The sequence below is a fragment of the Mirounga angustirostris genome, unplaced genomic scaffold (genome assembly GCF_029215605.1).
Source record: "Mirounga angustirostris isolate CCGP_5_RB_7025 unplaced genomic scaffold, mMirAng1.0.hap1 SCAF_3, whole genome shotgun sequence".
Lineage (NCBI taxonomy): Eukaryota > Metazoa > Chordata > Mammalia > Carnivora > Phocidae > Mirounga > Mirounga angustirostris.
In genome coordinates this window covers 101,284,925-101,306,523 of record NW_026991711.1, presented here as the reverse complement: position 1 = coordinate 101,306,523, position 21,599 = coordinate 101,284,925, and the positions used below count along the sequence as shown (strand labels likewise).

General features: G+C 42.5%; 1 long non-coding RNA gene across 1 annotated transcript in view; it reads right to left on the bottom strand.

Moving 5' to 3' along the window:
* The window catches only part of LOC123839476 (uncharacterized), a 168,953-nt gene that overhangs the window by 112,871 nt on the left and 34,483 nt on the right, over positions 1–21,599 (bottom strand). The window contains exon 2 of the long non-coding RNA XR_010409826.1: positions 13,358–13,457. This is a non-coding gene — a long non-coding RNA (uncharacterized LOC123839476). The remainder of the gene's footprint in view (positions 1–13,357; positions 13,458–21,599) is intronic.

Sequence of the window (21,599 nt, the reverse complement as noted above, 5' to 3'; positions counted from 1 at the left end):
CACTGAAACAGTATAAATTGTAAATTATTATTAGTTTTCCCTAAATGGCAATATCCCTACTTTTGGTGGGGTGGAATAGCAAATTCTTTCAAAGAAAATTTGTGCTCTCATTTTTGTGTGGGGGCTCCCACCTGCTGGAGCATGTGGTCTGTATTTTAGTGACCCGGTGGTAGGTGGAGGCCCTCAAATCATGTCGCTTTCCCTTCCCTACTGATTCCCTTGATCCCCCATGGCTGAGATCGACATAAAGATACAATCCTGAAAATCGCTGCCATGGTGAGGTAACTGTTTAGGCGATAGGTACATAATTCCCCTTGGTTCCTGAGGTCCCTGGTGAGCTTGTTGACTCTTCAGAGGCCACTTTCAAGGCTGAATATGGGTTAAGACAGATAGATGTAAATTTGAAGCCTATCTCCTCTTGTTTAACTGCCCTAATTTAGGCAAGTCATTTTATCTCTTCGAACTTCAGATTATTCTGTGATATTTGTTTTAAAATACCAGTCCCTTAGGAGGATGGTGAGGAAGAAATGGAATAGCACACATAAAGCAGTCAAGAGGTATCATTTCACTCTTCTCTTCCCTAACTCCATGATAAAAAAAGGTGATCATGGTGATACCAATATGGTACATTCTATAGTAATTTCTAGATTACAAAGTCATCTCATACATATTCATAGAGTTATCAAATATTAGCATTTGAAGGTAACTAAAGAATCATCTAGCCCTTTGTTCTTATCTTATTCATGAGTAAACTGAGGTCAAGGGAACTATGTAATGTATTAAAGGTCATCTGGCTAGGTAATAGTAAGATTATGATTAAAAGCAAGGGCAATATTCCCCCCACATGTCTCATATATATTATATACATATATATTATATATATATATCTTTTTTAGGTATATTTTATAAGAATAACTATTGTTTACAATCATCTACCAAATGCTAAGATTTTCCCAACACTTTCTCATCTAATTCCTACAATAGTCTTCTCGGGTGGGTACTATTACTTTTCTACTTAAGGAATCAGTAATGGAGGCTTAGAGAGGTTGAATAACATCTACAAGGTCACCCAGCCAATAAGAAGCAGTGTGGGAATGGGCCTGACAAAATCCATGTGTGTGCTCCCAGCATTGAAGGGTGTTTTTTATAGATGGGGTTATTACAGAAGAGACCAACTGAATCAGTTGAGTTGTTCAAACCATCTGTGTGAGTGGCTTCCTGTGGTTGGTATTTCTTGCTAGGAAATATGGCAGTACAAAGTTTGGAACCCAAACTCTAGAAAAGGCAGCCTATCTAGTGGAGCGGTTGAGTGTGGACTTTGGTATCCATCTGACCTATGTTCCAGTCCCAGTTTTGCCACTCACCAATTGTGTGACTTTAGGCAAGTGACTTGTCCTCTACAACCTCTCTTTCCCATCTGTGAAATGGGGATAATAATAGCAGCAATCTTGCTGGGTTGTTGTGAAGGGAAAATGAGAGGAATGAATACTGTTTGTAAAGTCCATATATGATACTTTGCATAGCACTTGTTCTCTAGTGGGTGCTTACTAAATGTTAGCTCTCAATTGTTTTCATCATTATTTAACGTCTCTGAGTCTTGGCTCCTTTAAATGGGAAAATGATCTCTATGTTACAGTGTGATCATTAGAGAAATGCATGTAAAATGCCGATGCTCAAAAAATGGCCACTCAAAAGTCAAATGTGTTCTAGAGGTTTCTATATAAGTCTCAAATAATTGCAGATAAATATTAACCTGTTGGAAGCATAGATAAGTAGTCTTAAGGTCAATAATATTGTTCTATGTGACATGTTGTTTCCAAATCCCCATTTTCCATTTTGTAAAACCAATATTGGGGCAAATGAAAAGCTACAGGTTAACAAAAAGGTGAGCTTTGCCTGGGGTGAAATGGACGGGGGCCCAAAATATCAACTCCAAGGCAAAAGAGCAAAATCTGTTGGTCTCTTGCCTTCCTCAGGAGTCATTTTAACCAAGTTCACCAGTTCCTGAGTTAGCTGAGATATAAGACTTAGATAAGAAAAGTCATTTAAGGGGCGCCTGGGTGGCTCAGTTGGTTAAGCGACTGCCTTCGGCTCAGGTCATGATCCTGGAGTCCCAGGATAGAGTCCCGCATCAGGCTCCCTGCTCGGCAGGGAGCCTGCTTCTGCCTCTGACCCTCCCCCCTCTCATGTGCTCTCTCTCTCTCATTCTGTCTCAAATAAATAAATAAAATCTTTAAAAAAAAAAAAAAGAAAAAAGAAAAGTCATTTAAACAGAAATGGTGCAAGAAAGCCCTTGAAAGGGGAATACAATGGTGAGGGTTTCATGTCTTTGCAACAAACTGTTACACGTGATGTCTTTTCTCAAGTGTGGCTTTTGTGCCACTAGAATTATGCAAGGTGGTTAGATACTGCTTATTCTTACACCCAAGTGGCCCATTCCCCGCTCACAGTCCTTGACAGGCGGGGACATGTGTGTTTGTCTGAACCTGGTGTCTGCTCGGGGAGGTGGTGGTACTGTGTGTGGCATGGAGGGTGGGAGGCAGGGATCCGAGGCCAGAAGTTCTCTTACATGCACACAGTGGGGAAAAGCCGATCACTAAAACTCGTTTGTGGGGAGGGCAGAGAGACCACCCAACAGAGCCCTGAAGGTGGCATGTCTGCTGGGTGCCTCTGCCCTTGGTCACACTGCTCTGAGGTCTCCCTGGCTGGCAGGTGCCCCTTAACAAGGTTGGAGGGTTTCTTTACATCATGTCGGCCTCTCTCCTTCAGATATGCTTATGGAGTGGGGGGGCACAGGGACAAGTGACGTATTAGAAACCACCGGGAAACAGGGACAGCATGAGATTTAAACCCCAGCTCCATTTTCTTTTCACCCTGGATAATAAACCAGCCGCCCTTGTTGTCCCCTAACTCCACCATCTGTAAAAGGGGACAAGGAGGCTGTGAAAATCAAAAGCAGAAATGTGTGTGACAGAGCATATTGTCCCATAAAAGTCTTCCAAAATTAAAAAATAAAAGTTAAATGTTGGAGAAATACAGAATAGGGCCCAGCCCCAAAGAAACCTAGCTTTCCATGCCTCCTGTTCAAAGCATGAAATAACACCCAGGGAACTGCTTTGATCATTACCCCAAATCTAAACCAATAGTATCATTTAAAAAAATAACTATTTACATTTTACTAGCTTAAAACTGCCTTGAAAGACATTTTCATCAAACAGTGGCATACTCTTCCTAAATTAATTTGAGAGATTAAGTCATAAGGATTGTTTGAAGAAACTTCTTTAAAAATTCTCCTTGGTATGACTTGGTATGTCAATAAATAAATGACTTTCTAACTCTGATATTTTAAATAAGTATTTGGCTACTGTCTAGAAAAAAGTCTTTTTATATTTCTGAAAAGCTCCCTATTGTCATCTTAATTTTGACAAAGTATTTAGTTTTGTACGAACACTGTCCTTTCCACAACTCACAAGATTGCAGAAAGACCAATTAATGAATTCTGACTTCCTTATTTGCATATACTTGGAGGACATAACTGTGAAGACTTAGAATATTCTTTTTTGATACATTAGCTCATTCCTGAAGAGCAGCCCACACTGGATCCCTTGACTACTTCAACCTTGTTTAATAGGAAAATATATATATATAAATTTCCCCAAATATAACCTGTAGGTTTCCATATAGAGAGACAAGATCCACACTTCCCCAAAATAATAGTGCCCAATAGAGGAGAGGAAATTTCTACTGAGCATCTGCTATGGAACCAGGAGTTTGTGCCAAGAACTTTCGATGCACAGACTCCACTTCATTTTAATCCTTACAAGAACCCCATGACAGGGTGCCTGGGTGGCTCAGTTGGTTGAGCGACTGCCTTCGGCTCAGGTCATGGTCCCGGGGTCCTGGGATCGAGTCCCGCATCGGGCTCCCTGCTCTGCGGGGAGCCTGCTTCTCCCTCTCCCACTCCCCCTGCTTGTGTTCCCTCTCTCGCTGTGTGTCTCTCTGTCAAATAAATAAATAAAATCTTAAAAAAAAAAAAAAAAGAACCCCATGACATAGACATCCCCTTCACATTTTTGTGCATCCTGCTTCCCAAACAGGTCTCTCTTCCTAGTGGCCCCACACCCTCCCTATTTCACCACCTCCAGGTGGAGCAGAGCTTCCCAGCATTTTCAGATTGTGGCACGCATGGAAAAGCATAACATTTGCTCAGCACACTCAATAAACAGCAGAGCATTCTGGAGCATGTAGATAAGGCTTGGTGAAAAAATTCATATAAGAAATTATGAGAAAAATAGAATACATGTACTATAGAAGATATTATATATTGAGTTTATACTACACTTATAAATGAAAGTATTTTAAACTTTATTTTATTTTTTTTTTAAGATTTTATTTATTTATTCATGAGAGAAAGAGAGAGAGAGAGAGGCAGAGGGAGAAGCAGGCTCCCAAGGAGCAGGAAGCCCAATGCGGGGCTCGATCCCAGGACCCTGAGATCATGACCTGAGCCGAAGGCAGATGCTTAACCATCTGAGCCACCCAGGCACCCTATTTTAAACTTTTTAATGAGAAACTTAACCCTGCTTTTCTGAACATAGCTTTATTATTTATTAGAAATGGTTATTGAGGAGTAATTTACATCCAATGAAATACACAGATTTTAAGTGTACACTTTTGATCTTTTTGACAAGTGTACATCTTCCCCAATCAAGATATACTAGCACATTTTTATCACCCTAGAAAGTTCCTTTATGCCTGCTCTCAGTGAATGCCTAGACCTTAGACGCAGCTCCTTGGTCTGGTATCTATTATTGTAGAAAGTTTTCCTATTCTAGAACTTAATATAAATGGAATAATACAGCATATTAGTCTTTTGTGTCTTGTTCCTTTCATTAAGCATTACGTTTTTAAGACTCATTCTTCCTGTTGCATGTTTTGGTAATTTGTTACTTTTAATTGCTAAGTAATATCCCATTGTGTGAATATACCATAGTTTGCATATCTAGTCTCCTGTTGATGGATACCTGGGTTATTTTTAATTTTTGGCATTGTAAGTAAGCTACTGTAAACATTCTTGCACAAGGCTTTTTGTGAACACATATTTTCGTTTTCCATGGATAAACACCTGGTGTAAAGTGGCCAGGTAATACAGCAGATGCTTGTTTAGCTTTTCACGAAACTCCCAGTTTTCCAAAGTCATTGTATCATTGTTTCGCCTACTAACAATGCAGGAGAGTTCTGTTGCTTCCACATCTATGTCAGTGGTTAGGAGTGTTAATGTTTTCACTTCTAGCTATTCTGGTTGGTTTGTGATGATATCTAATTATCATTTTAATTTGAATTTCCTTGATAAATAACTATGTTGAGCATTTTTTTCATGTGTTACCAGCCATTTTTATAAATCTTCTTTTGTGAGGTGTTCAAGATTTACTCAGTTTTAGTTTAGGCTGTTTTTTTTATTTTGAGTTTAAGTGTTCTTTATATTCTGGATACAACTCCTTTGTCAGATATTGTTTTATAAATATTTTCTCCCCACCTGGGATTTATGTTTTTCTTTTCTTAATGGTATTTTTGCTGCATGCTGAAGTTTTTAGTATTAACAAAGTCCAATTTGTCAGTATATTATTTCATGGTTATTGCTTTCTCTGTGTTCTCTATGATTTTTTCACTCATACCAAAGTCATGAAAATATTCTTACATTTCATACTATTAAACTTTATGATTTTAGCTTTTAAATTTAGATCTTTGATTGATCTCAAATCTTCTGTGTATGTGTGATATATATTTGGAGATTTTCTAGATTTGTACTAATACAGTAGTCACTGGCCATATGTGGATAAGTTTAAATTAATTAAAAACAAATTAAAAATTCAGTTGCTAAGTCACTCTAGCCAAATTTCAGGTGCTCAGTAGTCACACACAGTGACTATCATTGTCAATACAGATATCGAACATTTCTACCACTGCAGAAATTTCTATTGGAATATTTTATTATCACTGATTTCTGATTTAATACTATTGCAGCCAGAGAATATCCTCTGAATGATTTTGACTTTGGAAATTTATTGAGGCTTGTTTTATGGCTTAGAAAATAGTCTACCTTGGTGAATTCTTCCCATGCACTTGAGAAGATAACACAATCCTTTTCTTGCTCTTGGGTGTAGTGTTCCCTAGCTGTCAGTTAAGTTGAGTTAGATCTTCCATGTCTTTGTTATTTTTTTTGGTCTAGTCGTCCTATCAAATGCAGAGAGATGGGTGGTAAATTCTTCATCAGTTGTGGACCTATCTATTCTTTAGTTCCATCACACTGAAAATTGTTAATTTTCTTGATCACTTAACCATGTCATTATTATGAAATGCCTCTCTACTTTGGTAATTCTTATTGTCTTGAAGTCTACTTTGGTTATAAAATATAATAATGGTAGATTATTAATGGTTAGTTTTTGCATTTTATATTCTTTTGCACTTTCCATTCTTGCACTTTCAACTTTTCTGTGTCTTTATGTTTGAAATGTGTTTCTTGTCAACAACATATACTTTGTTTGTTTTGTTTTGTTTTGTTTTTGTTTTTTAGCCAGTTTGACAATCTCTAGCTTTTAATTTGGCTCTTTAGTCCACATGCAATTACTGATACAGGTAGGTTTTTTTATTTTTTATTTTTTTTAAGATTTTTAAAAAAATATTTATTTATTTATTTGATAGAGAGAGAGATAGCCAGAGCAGGAACATAAGCAGAGGGAGTGGGAGAGGGAGCCCAAGGTGGGGCTCGATCCTAGGACCCTGGGATCATGACCTGAGCTGAAGGCAGACACTTAACAACTGAACCACCAAGGTGTCCCTACATGTAGGTTTTAATCTACTGTAGTAATATTTAATTTATATTGCTCCATCTGCTCTATAGTTTTTGTTCCTCCCTTTCTGCCTTTGTGTGTGTGTGTGTGTGTATATGTGTGAATTAAATATTTTTAGGTATTTTTATTTTCTGTGTTAGTTATTATCATTTATGTCTTTTTATGCAAGTTTATTTTTTAGTGGTTGATCTAGAGATTATAATATGCATCTCTAACTTGTCTCATCTACAATAAGAAATTATTCTACTATTGTACAAACAATGTAAGAATCTTAAAATAATTACTTTAATTATTACTTCCTCACCCTTTGTGCTCTTATCATATATTCTATTTCTAAATATGTCAGAACCTCACATAGCATGATTATTTTACTTTAAAAGTTCAAGAGTCTTTCAATTGTGTGTGTTTGTGTGCATGTGTGTATGTTTAATGTCCTTTATATTTACTAACATGTTTTCTCTTTCTGGTATTCTTTATTTCTTCTTCAAGAACTGGATCTCTATCTGGCATTGTTTCCTTTTAGCCTGAAGAATTTATTTTAGTATTCCTTATAGTGGAGGTCTGTGTGAAACAATTTCCTTAATTTTGCCTCGTTGAAAATATCTTTATTTTGCCTGCCTTTATTTTTGGGAAATAATTGCACTAAAACTAGAATTCTAGATTGATTTTTTTTCCTCCTCTCAACACTTTAAAGATGTCATTCTACTGTCTTCTGGGCTCCATTGTTTCTAGTAAGAAGCTGTAATTTCTATTGTTGTTCCCTTTATGTAATATGTCTTATTTTCACTGGCAGCTTTTAAGATTTTCTCTTTGTTTGTTTCTCAGCAGCTTGATTATGATGTGTCTAAAAGTGCTTTTATTGGTGTTTGTGTTTATCCTTCTTTGAGTTTGCTGAGTTTACTGCATCTTCAGTTAATGTTTTCCATCTATTTCAGAAAATGCTAGGCCATTCAAATAGTTCTTCTGAGACTCAAATTATATGTTTATTTGAACATCATATATTATATATATTATATTTATATATGTTATATATAACATATATATCAGATATCTTGAATGTGGAACCGATTGTCTTCAATTTCACAGATTCCTACCCCAATGTGTCCAGTCTGCTAATAAACTCATTGAAAAGATCCTTTATCTATGATCTATTTTTCATTTCTAGCATTTCCATTTGGCTCTGCCATTGTCCAACTGTTCAAACATGTTGTTCACTTTTTTCACTCTATCATTTTATGTATTTATTATTGTTATTTTAAAGTGCTTGTCTGATAATTCCAAAAATAGTTCTATTCTACAGGTCTGGTTTTATTTACTGTTTTCTCTTTGAGGAAAAGTAATTTTTGCTTACTTTTTCACATGTCTTTGAGTTTGATTTTGATTGAATTTAGACATCATGAATTACATATAAATGGTAGAGTCTGAAGAAAATAATAATCGTATCTAGAAAAGAGTAGACCTTTTTTGTCTGGCAGGCCACTACTGAGAAGGCTTGAGACACTCTTGTCTGTAGTTGATCTTGGTCTGAAGGTTTTGCTGCTTTAGTTAGATTCAATTTGCTACAGGCTTCACATTACTTGACAGAGGAGTCAGAACCTTCCCTCTAGCAAGACTTGCCATGTGAATGCTTGGGGAGAATTTATCAGTCCTTCTCTGTCTTCGACTTTCTCAGGCCCTGTTTGCCTTTGTCTTGCTCCTGTCTCTACCCTCCCGCCCTCTCCCAACTACACATGGCCCCTGCCTTGTCCTCAATGCAAGGCTTGGGGTTTCTCTCAGTGTTCCTGTGCTGCCCTAGGACTTCAGCAGGGGCCGAGGTGTCTTCTTGAGCTCTCCAGGCCTTCCCTGAATAGGGAAAAGGACCTACCCTAGTAAAGTGAGGCTATAAGTATCAGTGGAATTTCTCAGTTCTCCTTAGACATGGCAGGTCATGCGCACCTGTAGCTGGGAAAAGAGATGTTCTCCTCAGCTCTCCAGCTCCCTCCCAGAGGCAGACAGCTGCTGCCTCATAATCAGCCAGGCTCTGAGTTCCAGGGTGGTGGTGGGGGTGGGGCGTGGAGCTCCCTTCTGTTCTGCTCGGAGGTCAGCAGGCTCCCCACACCTGTGCCTCGGGGCTTTTGCTCTTTTCCCCTACCCCCAAGCTGTTTTGCGAGCTCTCAGTGAAGGCCCAAGGGAATGAGTGGGTGGGTGCAGAACGCTGTGTCCTAGCTCCTGGGGAGTCTAAACCTCCTTAACATCATCTAAATGTGCAGCTGCTGGTTCCTTATCAGTTTCCTCTTTCCATTCACTGTGCTGCCAAGCATAAAAACAGCTCTCCTAGGAGGTCACTGCCCCTTTTTGTATTTGGGTTCAGTGGGTTTCTTTACAACCTGAATGTTCTTACATGCGTTAAAGAATTACGATTTTGTAGATTATCTGGCTCGTGCTTATTGCTAGGGTGGGAGCAATTTTCCTGTAACTTTCGATATCCCAAGTGGAAGTGGAAGCCAACATAGCTTTTTCTCTCCAGTTTTATGTTGGAATGGTTACAAGCAAATCCTAATTGCCTTTTTAATGTGTTCTCTTCACGTTCTCATCATCACCACTGAAAACAGCTTCACACGGAGGTGATAAAAAATTTGAAAACTTCTTTTATTTTACGACCACTCAAACGTTTGCAAGAATTAAAGTTATATTTAAAGATTTTAATAGGCTTCCTTTTCTTTTATTGACAAATGGTATGTTAAATTTTATTTTATAACAGTAACGCAGAGTTCAAATGAAAACTATCTTTTGCATATCAAGTATTTGAAAATAACAATGAAGCTCCAATTTATAGAACAAGCAGTCACCAGGAACCTAGCTGGGTTGCTAGTACGAGCAATCAGCCACAAAACAACACTTACCTGTTATATATGAAATAGAGATTTGGGGCTACACTGCCTAGAGCTGCACCCGCCAGGAGCCCCCAACCACCTTCACCCTAACAAGTTGCACCTTAGGGCTGTGTGCCCTGCTCTGTGGGCATTTGGATTATGAACTCTAGCGGGTCCGTGAGTCCCTTATTCACGGTGGGCAGCTGAGTGCTTTCCAGCCGGCCGTTGACATAAAGGTCCAGATGGGACTATTCTGGATGCCACCTGAGAGAAGCATGCGCCCACCACTGAACCTTGCCACACTTGGGTCAGGCTTCAGGGAGCCCTGGATGAGACTGCTGTGGCTAGAGGTGCCTGACCTTGTGTTCCTGCCACCCCAGGCTTGTGTGGCTGTGCAGAGGGCTGAGAGAATCATTATCCCACGGTCCATCTTAAACCATCGGCACACAGCGGTCGCTCAGAGACCAGGCACACTCACACTGCTTCCTGGTCACTCCCCCCACCCCGCCCTTCTTTCACTTAATCCTGTGTTCTGAGTTTTACTCTTGCTTGTAAGATAAAATGCAGATAAAAATGACAGATAAGGGGCACCTGGGTGGCTCAGTCGTTAAGCGTCTGCCTTCGGCTCAGGTCATGATCCAGGGTCCTGGGATCGAGCCCCGCGTCGGGCTCCCTGCTCTGCAGAAAGCCTGCTTCTCCCTCTCTCACTCCCCCTGCTTGTGTTCCCTCTCTCACTGTGTCTCTCTCTGTCAAATAAATAAATAACATCTTAAAAAAAAATTAAAAATGACAGATAAATAATGGGCAATATTTTAGTATAAGTATGTCTCAAGTATTGCTCAGGACCACTTACATTAAAGAACTATTATTTAAGAAGTCAGTTATTCTTTATCTGAAATTCTGTTTGTTTTTGTTTTGTTTTGTTTTTTTTAAAGATTTTATTTATTTATTTATCAGAGAGAGAGAGAAAGCACAAGCAGGCAGAGCAGGGAGAGGGAGAAGCAGACTCCCCACCGAGCAGGGAGCCTGATGCGGAACTCAATCCCAGGACCCTGGGATCATGACCTGAACTGAAGGCAGATGCTCAACCGACTGAGACACCCAGGCCCCCTCTTATCTGAAATTCTAATGTAACTCGGAGTCTTATGTTTTTATCTGCTAAATCTGGAAAGTCAACTCTTTTGGATATAGCCAGCAATAAAGCAAACTCCTGATTATTTTTGTCCTTGGCTAGCTATGTTGCGTTGACCAGCACACTCAACTTCTATATATACATCAGCTCCATCTATGTGACAGGGTTGGGTGAGACTCAAATGAGATGATGAAAGTAAATCCTATTGGTGTACCTGCTCTACAGAGGTAAGGGCCAGCATAACGATTATGGAACTCTAGGTAAAGCGACTAAGCTCTATTAAAAGTACTTTTGCATTTCAGGTGGTGTGGCGGCCATGAGGCGGATAGGCTAGAGTAGTTAGGTCACTGTAAGCCTCAGTTTGAATCCTGATCCCACCACTTTACTAGCTGTGGGATGCTAGATAAACTACTCAGCATTGCTACACCTCAATCCCTCTCTATGTAAAATGGAGATGCTATTAGGACAGAGCTCATGGGGTGCAATATGCTAGCGCTTACCGGAACACTGGCAGGTAGCAGGTGCTTGGCGGGTGAGTAGGTCATGCCTGTTTTGCTAAAAGGAGACTTTGGTACTCCTCCCACTACATCAAACAGGAGGTTGCCTCCTCCACCTTTTCATAAACATTTCCCTGAGATATTAATAGATGTCCCATAGTAAAAAAGTTCCTATGATCAAAAGTTTGAGAAATGCTGCACGTTACATGCACTGTTGAAGCTTCACACCACACATTTGCACATCAAAGCTTCTGAGACGATCCATTACAGAGAAACGTGTTCTATTTATTTTCCCACGATTTCTTAAACATATTTCTACATGAAACACCTCTTTTATGGCCCATCTATTAACATCCTGTGTAACTATCTTCACCTGCCAACATCCTTGTTATAAAAAATCCTTCCAACGCAAGGGAGAAAGTTAAGGGGCACTACTATTAATGGGCAATGCAATAAGAAATAAAGGTTGATTTAAAGTGATAAAAAGGGGGTCCTGTGTGGCTCAGTCAGTTAAGCCTCTGCTTTTGGCTCAGGTCATGGTTTCAGGGTCCTGGGATTGAACTCTGTAGGGCTCCCTGCTCAGTGGGGAGTTGCTTCTCCCTCTCCCTTCGTCCCTCCCTCCACACCCACTTGTGTGTACACCCTCTCTCTCAAATTAAAAAAAAAAATAAAGTGATAAAAATAATCAACAGAGGCAGTGCAAATAGTGGTAAAACTTCATGGAAGTTAGGGGTTGGTATGATGTTATAGGTGAGATAAACCTTCATCTACTAAAGAGAGTCCGGAGATTTCCCCTCAAATTATTTCGTAAAGCTAGAGGGACATAAACACAGTAGGTGTAGGCAGGGCAGTAACTACTCCAACAACTGAAAACAGGGATTGGGTACAGAGGGGAGCATCCATGGAGAGGACCGCCTTTCATCACACATCCCTCTGTAAACCTGATATTAAAAACTTGCTCATGAGTTACTTGGATAAAAATTTACAAACAAACAAACTCTGAATTCTCCAAGTTTTCAGGCTTGGTTAACTCTAGGCTGGACCAACCCCAGACCTGATGACAAAGATACGTCTAGGTAAGGACCCCTGCGTCCCCTCCACTGGCCAGTGGAGTTTTGATTGATCACCACTAGCCAGCTGCAACTTCATGCACTACTTCCTACTCACTCCCTTTCAGTCTGTGCTTGCTTTAATAATCTTCCCGCCCTCCCTCCTTCTTTTCTTTTTCACATTTCACACCGTCCTGCCATTCTATATTGCAATGTCAGATTAAAAAGGAACTAATAAGCCCAGGGCCACTGGCTGATTGATTGGCGAATTCAACTACTATAATATCTAGACAATACTGGGACTGTTTTTCCCTCCCAGCAACTCCACATGTGCCTGCTTCTATGTGGCGATTTTTTTTTTTTTTTTTTTTTTTTTTAGCAAAAAGATTCTGAAAATTCACCAGTAATCCTAAGATAAGAAGAATTTCAAGATGCAGCAAGCTTTAGAAATGGGCTCCAGATGCATTATCTAAGCTCCCTTAAACTGCCAAAGCAAGCCAGGGTGGCCTGAATGGCTTATTAAGTGATTGATTCTGCCTAGATTTAATTTCTGGGATTTTTGGAATTCAGGCATGGTCTAGACTAAAGCATTAGTCTTTTACTGAGAAATTTGCTTCCCCCTTGGTATATATGTGCAGCTCACATTAGAGACCAAATTTCACCCATCAAAACTCAGCTCAGAATTCATTTCCCTTCTGAACCCCCATTTCTCCCCTCCTTCCCCAGACACCTTTACTCATAATTGCCCGTAAGGTCTCATACACACTTTTGTGCCCACATCTCCTATGCTGTTCTACAATCTGTTTCCCTGTCTATCCTGACTTTACTAGAAGGTAGATTTTAGACATACAGATGGTGTGTATAATCCTGTCCCATTGAGCGTGGGCAGGACCCGTGGATACGGTGGGATAGCACTCCACTGATCAGGTTACGGTACGTCGTGGCAAAGGTGATGGGATACTCAGTCCAAGATTACCTTCCTTATGTCAGGCTATCGCAGCAGGTGGTGGGGACACAGCATGGCTGATACACTGATGTTCGCCCGTGGAGACAGTTTGGACTTCTGATCCGCAGGACTGGAAAATAATAAATGTGTGTCATTTCACGTCACTAAGTGTGTGGCAATTCATTACAGCAGCAATAGGAGACTGATAAGGGTTTCAACCCCTGCCCTGTTCTCTCTGATCTTGGTGACTCTCAGTCATGTGCTTACCCTCGTTGCTACCCAAAAAGAGGTGACCTGACCCAGATTTTCTATCCTGGATTTCAAATGTGAAGTGAACTGAGACCAGAATTAGAATGGAAGGCAATTGGAGCTAAATCATCTCAGCGCGATACCCAGAATCAGGCTCTTAAATGAATTTCAGCAGCTGAGGTCCTTCCCAAGACTGACCATTCTGATTTCCCTTTAAGCCAGTGAGCACCCCAGCATCTTCTTAAATTCCTTTTTTTTTTCTTAACTTAGTCAAATGCAGCTTCTTTTGCTTGCAACCAAAAAACAAACAAACAAACAAAATCCTACCAGCTATCATTTGGTCAGCACTTACCATCTTCTCCCCAAAATATTCTTTCTGGCTTGACTTTTCTTTCCAAGTACTGTGCTTTGTCTTTACTTACATTTTAACTTTTTATAATAATTAACACTTTACACTTCAACTCTTTACAATGACTCTTAGAGTAATTCTAGGATTAGCTATTTTGAGATCGATTTCCCTTTAGGGAAACAGACACAAAGGGTTAACTTGCCCACTGTCGTCACATGGCTGTTTCTAGCAGCACCTGAATTCAAACATGGTTTTGACCACCTTCACCCATCCATCAGGCTATCTTGCTTTAAAATAAATGATGTTTGTCGAAGAAAGATTAAGAGTATTCCTCACAGAGGGAACAGAAGAATCTATTGTTAAGGGCAATGCAGCTATTGTAGATAGAGAAGCCATGGGAGGAGATTATTTGAGAAGGGAGGAACCCTCTGGCTACAGGAATCAATCCACCAATGCTGACTGTTCCTCCCAGTATTGTGTTCTGTGCTGTGATGTTTGGACAAAATATTATGGAAAAGAATTATGAGAAACAAAAGACATGTTTCCTGTTCCCATTGATGATAAGGCCAATGGCAGCAAAGAAAAGGCCGTTGGAAGGATTATAGGAGATAATGCCAGGAAATCTCTCAGCAAGGTGTTTGGCAAGTAATGAGGCTAAATAAACATTTACCTAATTCTAGGATTGACCAACATCTCCGTCAGAGAGAGATTCTTCCTTTAGAGGGATTGGCCCCAGCTTGTGGTCCTGATCCTATGTTGGTGGGTTTCCTGCTTATTTGTCTGAAGGCAATCTTATTTTCCTCCTTTTTTTCGACTCTTGGAGGGCTTTTCATTTTGAGGTTCCACATATTCCCCCCCTCCAATGCCTATCAGACAATATGGCAGGATGGAGTTTTCTCCCTCCACCTCCCCATTCCCTCCCTTCTTGGACTGAATGGCCAGAAGGCCATCTTTAATGAGGACAGAGTGTGGGCTAAATAGTGCCTCAGAGCCATATTGTTAGCAGCGTTAGCTAGAGAAATGTTGACTGTCTTCGATGATTCCCTCTGAGGCTAGGTATCAGACCAATACCCTAGAAGGAATGAAAGGGCCCCAAACCTTCCCCTCCAGCACCATCTAGGGGAAACTGTGACAGTCCAAAGAGAAAGAGGTGGGGGCTGGGGGAAGGGCAGAGATAAAAAGATCAAGAGACAAAAGGGAGAACTGAAAGTGGAACAGAGAGGAGGTGAACTGAGAAGGATGAGTAATTCGTTCATTCATTCTCTGGATATGTATGGGCATCTTTTCAGGGAATGTGCTTGTGGGAAAACGCTCCTGCCCTCGAGGAACTCACATGCCAGTGAAGATGTGGACAATAAACCTGTGAATAAATGAAACAACTAGATGATTTCAGAGAGTGCCACATCCTAAGACAAAGGTACAAGAGAATGATGTAACAGAGAGTCCCTGGGGGTGAGAGTGGGGGGATAAGGAGGCCTGGGCAGGTCTGTCTGAGGAGGTCTGAAAGATGAAAAGACAGCATGTGGAGATGAAAGAATGTTCCAGGCAGGAAAAAGAACCATAAGCCAAGATGGAGGTAAGGAGAAAGACTGGTCCAGGTAGAAAGAAGACAAAAGTTCGAAGTCTTGGCGGCCGTGGTCAAGCAGCAGCAAGTAGATCATAAGCCTGGGATCCAGGGACATGCATTTCTGCTCATCCTTCGGTGAGATTGACCAAGGTGCGAACTTTCTCCCAGAGGACTCCACCAGTATACCTTTCCAAAGGTCAAGGGGAAGGGCAGAGATAACTGTGCATAGTTTACAGATGAGGAACCCAAGGCACATTAGTGAGATGGCTCTCCCAGAGGGACGGAGAAAATGCAGAGCTGAGCCACGGTGAACCCGAGGCATCTCCACCACGGCCACTCTTTCGCTTAAGCCATGGAGATTTTCTCTCGATCTAGTGCATAGGCTGCTGCTCTTCAAGAAGTTTGTGTTTTCTTTACTGTTTCAACGATGTCCTAAAGAAACCTTAAGGTTTCTTCCTAGCATTAACTTTTATTATTTGGCAATTCTACCATTTTCCTTCTGTTTTCTGTCCAGTCTTCTTTTTTTATGAAGTCAAACCTACCTCCCCCCACTTGGTTTTTTCAGCCACCTCAGCAGGCCTCTAGAGACAGAGTCTCTTGGGCCAGGAGAGAATAGCCTTTTCCATGTCTAAGAGAAAGGGAGGTGGGCTTTTAATCACAGGATCCCTTGCCAAGTGCTCTGGAGCAGGGGGGTAGAGGGGGCTTAGCTCTTACCCCTCCCCTCTGCTTATTCTGATAGTCCCACTCACCCGAGTACAGATGTCATAAGGATTCTCAAACTTCATAGAAGGTGCTAGAATTTTGTGTGGAGCCTGGTAAGAATGCAAATTCCAGGGCCCTACCACCCAAGGCTCTGACTCAGCAGATCTGGGACAGGGCCCAGGAATCAGCATTTAAAAGATACCTCCATTCCCAAAGTATTAAAAGTAGTTTTGTTAAAAACAAAACAAAACAAAGTAGACATCTCCAGCAATTTTTCTCTATATCAAAATAAATCTGATTCTGGTGACATCAATAGTCTTACTTCATCTTTCAATTCAAATATGTGTATTAATACTAGTTTCAAAAGCATTATTTTTCTTGAGTATAATTTAAATTTAATATTGAGTAAATATTAGATATTATTAACACGACTAGAGATAAATTAAAGGATACATATCATAAGAAGGTTAAAAAACCTACTTCAGCTTGGTAATTAATTTACCCACAGCTAGTTGTAAAAGCAACTAAAGTACCAAGTTGCTATTTCTCAGTTATTTATTAAAAAATAATTTGACTCAGCTTCAATCTCAGTCAGTCCTGAGGACCCTCCCTTACCAGAGGTCACAGAATCAATAAGGCTTAAACAGTGTACGAGAAGGGGTGGGGGTCCTCTAATGTTCTGTCTATCAGAGGTGCCCCTGATAGCTACATTTTTTAAATTCATAGGTACCCCTTGAACCTGACAGTTCTCCTGCTTCCTGGCTGGGCTTGGGGTCTGGGAACCTGGCGGGGAGGGGTGGGCTGGGACACTGGTGCCAAGTGCCCAGCCTCTCAAGCAATTATTCCTTCCACTGACCTGGCACCTTCTTCTGGAGGCCTCTGCACAGCTGTATGGGGGGGGGGGGTAACACTACCAAGGGAACCCTCAGAATTCCTCTCCTTTCCAGTCAGGGCACTATGAAATCTGCCTTTGTACTAAATTCCCCCAAGGAAGTCTGACTTCCAGGAATGCTGCCTTAAGGGAATATATTCTGGATTTCTGTGTTCATGTGTTCATTCACTCATTCAGCAAGTGTTTATTTCCCTCTACTCTGTACCAGGAACTGTTCTAGACACGGAAGAAGCAGTGATCAAAACAGGCAGAAGCCCCTACCCTCATAGAGCTTGCATTTCTCTGTCATGAGACTGACAATAAATAAGCTAACAAAAATATACATACGATGCAGAGTCAGGTGGTGAGGGGAAAAGGCATGCAGGGGAAAGGGAAGAGGGGTGGGGGCGTTTTTCAGAAGGGTGATGGGGTTTCCTGGAAAAGACGTCCTCTGGGCAAGCCCTGGAGGAAGTGAGAGCTCTCCAGGAAGAGGGTCCCGAGCAGGGGCTATGAAGTTGCACAGGCTGAGGCTAGGGTGTGCTTCGTGAATCTGAAGGACGGTGGGGAGGCCAGTGTGGCTGGAGCAGAGTTACATGGCGAGGCAGGCTCAGCCAGGCGGCCAGCTGGGCCAGAGGACGGACCTGGATTTTACTGGCTGTCGAAGGATAAACCCCTTGGGATCCTGGCCGACCCCCCTTCCCTAGCTGCTGACCGCCCCTCCTCTCTGTGTTGTCACTTGCTCCGAATCTTTCGTTCCAGTTCTGCTTCTGGGCGAACCCAGCCCATGCCAACCCCCGGGAAGCTAATAGCCTGCGAGCTCTCCCTTTATCAGACCGCGTTCCCTGTCCCCCGGGGCGAGCTCGGCGGGCGGCCTCCAGCCGCGATTCCGTGTGATTCCCACTCGCCTCCTACTCCTCGGGCTTTATCTTCTCGATGCTTCGGAGTCTGAATCGCTCCCTGGCACTGAGAGTTGACGGCCCTGGGAGCTCTGGGGAGGCAGCAGAGGCCGCTACAGACGTTCCCGCCCAAGAGACCGCTTCCGGCTCAGCTCTGGCGTCTACGGGCTGTGGGCGAGGTGCCCGTGCCCTCCGAGCTTCGGCTTCCTCAGATGGGGATTGGTGATAAGCCACGTGGCCAGGTGCTTGTGCCAGGGAAATGCCACAAGGGGGCGACGCGGGTAGCTCCGCAGGGGCCGCTCGGCACATTCCAGAGGCTTCCTTTCCTCTGCTGCTCTCAGATACTACAACCCTCCTCCCTTTCCGCAAGGAGCTGGAGGGAGGCTTTCAAAAAGGATCACGTTAGGGGCGCTGGGGGGCTCAGTCGGTGAAGCGCCTGCCTCCGGCTCAGGTCATGATCCCAGGGTCCCAGGATCGAGCCCCGCGTCGGGATCCTTGCTCGGCGGGCAGCTTGCTTCTCCCTCTGCCTGCCGCTCCCCCTGCTTGTGCTCTCTCCCTCTCTCTCTGTGACAAATAAATAAAACTTCAAAAAAATGATCGCGTTAATAGCAAACATACGTTGTATATTTACTAAGATTCCAGGAAGAGCACTAAACGCTTTGTACATGTTACATCTCTGAGCTCTCTTACCTTGTCAGTGATTTACTTTAAAGTAGACAACGTATGTATGTGTGTGTGTGTGTGTGTGTGTGTGTGTATGTGAGAGACAGACAGAGATTGCAGTTAAGCTAATGAAGGCAGATCTTCAAGATATTCGGGCTAGATAAAGTATTTTAGAAATGTTCTCTCTGCTAGCATGAGTTGGGTATAAAGACGCAGAGAGACCTCCAGCCTGAATTGTTAGAAATAACGCGGAAGAGCTACATATCCCATCTGTCCGGTGTGCAGCCAGGAGCCAGGAGGAAGACTCTGGTGCCCGAGGCCAGTTAGAACATGCATGGAATCCTACCTCCACAGTCATTGTGTATCTGCCTTGCAGGCATCTTCTAAGCAAAGTTTGGGTTGGAGCATTAAGGGACTGCAAGCTGGGATGTCGTGGGCCTTAGGGACAAGCACTCTGAGGACTTTTGGGTTTGCTTGCTAATAAACGTCTATAGGCGTGGCAGAATTTTGAAATCTCCCTCCTTACACTGCTGGCTAGCTTGCAGAGAAAGCACTGGCCAGCTATCCCCTACTGGTATCTTCCCTGAAGGGGCCTAAGCAATGTGCGAGATGAGATTGGCTTGGTTAGCTCACAATACATCTTATCGGGGAGGAACCACCCTAGAGGAGTTAGGGAACTTGTGTGGAGTCACCAGGAAGTGGCAGGAGCAGGGTCCAAGCAGAACCCTCGATGCAGAGTCCCCTCTCCTGATCACTATGCTTCCTGCCAGGAGAACCCCCTTCTGTTACCCACACCTCCTCCCTCTTTCTCCATGGATAGGCAGCCTCAGCATAATTGACTCTTGGACTAGATAATTCTTTGCTGTGGAGCTGTCCTGTGTCTTGCAGGACACTTGGCAGCAACCCTAGCCTCTAGCCCCTAGATGCTAATAGCATCTTTTACCCCTGTGGTGACAATCAAAAATGTCTCCAGTCACTGTCAAATGGTCCCTGGGGGGCTCCTCATTGAAAAGCACTGGCATAGATCTTAACTCCATAGCAAAATGCTATCTTTTCTTTAAAAAGAGAAAAAAAAAAACAAAACTATTTTCTTGAGTGCTTAGTGTCAGGGACTGTGTCCAGAGCCTTACTGATGGATTAGATATCATGAACCACATTACATCAGCTCAGGGGAATAAGATGTGTTTACTATTGGGCTGGCGATGCCCTTGTGCATACGTATCTGCTGTCAACAGACCGAAGCCGACTGGGTCTCTCGTAGCCATGAGGTTGGTTTTGGCAGACATCCCTCACATCTCACTGCTAGACACAGGTGGGCTCTCTAGGCCCTGACACATGAAATATGCAACACAGAATGGCCAGGCCATACATGACGATAACAATGCTGACCCATAGCCTCCGCAGCAACTAGTCCAGAATGGCCAGGACTTGGTCAATGACTACAAACTTCTTTTTCTCTCTCTCTCTTTCTTTCAAGATTTCATCCATTCAGTTGAGAGAGAGAGAGAGAAATCACAAGCAGGGAGAAGGGGCAGAGGGAGAGGGAGAGGCAGACTCCCCGAGGAGCAGGGAGCCCGACACGGGACTCAGTCCGACCCGGAGATCACGACCTGAGCTGAAGGCAGGCGCTCAGCTGACTGAACCACCCAGGCATAACTCCCCTCCCCTCTTTTTTGTTCTCACTCTCACCTCAAAGAATACCAAGTAAGCTCTTCCAACCAATCCTGTGAGATCCTCTGCTTCTAGTCAGCCTTCCTCCAGCTTCCTCACACCAATAACTGGCGATCAGAGCATACCCAAAGCCTTCCCTTTTCCCACATGGCACTTTCCCACTCCTCCACCTGTCTTTGAGTCTCTGCCTAATGCAAGTGGTGGTGGCTGACCGCCTGGATGTAGCAAGCTCTGAATAAACAGTTTCTTGTGTGTTCTCATATGGGTGGTCTCCATTTCTCTCCAGTCTCCTTCCCATCCCCTTGCTTCCGGGTAGTATGGCACAGGGGGAGGCATTCTGCCACTCATAAAAATACTGTAGCTAGCAAGTGCAGTCATACAATGCTGTTGTGTAGACTTGTGGAAAACTCAGCCCTCAGTTCCCCAGGCATTTCGGTAACACCCTGCACAAAGCTTCAGCTCGAGGTCAATGAGATACTATTCCAGACAAGAGAGGCAGAGAGCTTAACTATCCTCTTGGAATCTAAGTACCTAACACCACAGGATCAAATGGGAGCCCCAGGCCTTGTACCCCACTACAGAGGGTTTCAGCCTCTGAGTTCACTAAATTCCTCTTCCTCTTCATACAGGGCCATGCATGCCTGGCAGTATTTACATTCTTTCTACATATATTGAATACAACTATTGGACCAATAAAAAATGGCTTTTAATATCCCCAGTGCTAATTTATAAACGCTCTAGCACTGATCGAAATGGCCAGATTGGGAGGCCTGCCTCAGAACTATAGTCTCCATGCCTAATTGGGGTTGTTCCTGTGCTGACAGTACCTGGAGGGTGGATTCCTGATAAGGGCTCTTTGAATGTTAAGGAAGAGCAGACCCTAGAGCAGAGGTTCTTCATCTTTTCTGTGCCTTGGACCTCTTTGGTGGGTCAGGGATCCCTTCCCAGAGGAATGTTTACAGATAATGTTTACAAATGGAGGAAACCAGTTAGATCGAATACAGTCATCAAAACTCTGGAAACCAGATACATGTAATATAATGATACATGTGCTTCTTTATTAATGTGTTAAATATTAAAGTCTGGTGGCAGGTCTTAGAAGTGCCGTGATTTGGGGAGGCCTGATGCCCAAAAATGGTATTTCAAAACATCTGCCACAGTTGTAATATAAAATACAAATGTCTGTAATTTCTACTGTTTACAGAGTCACAAGAACTTCTATGATTGTCTGCATTCATGTTTAAAGGAAATGCTAAATTCTAGTTAGATGTAGTGAAAAAAAGATGTAATTTTTTCCCCCTAGT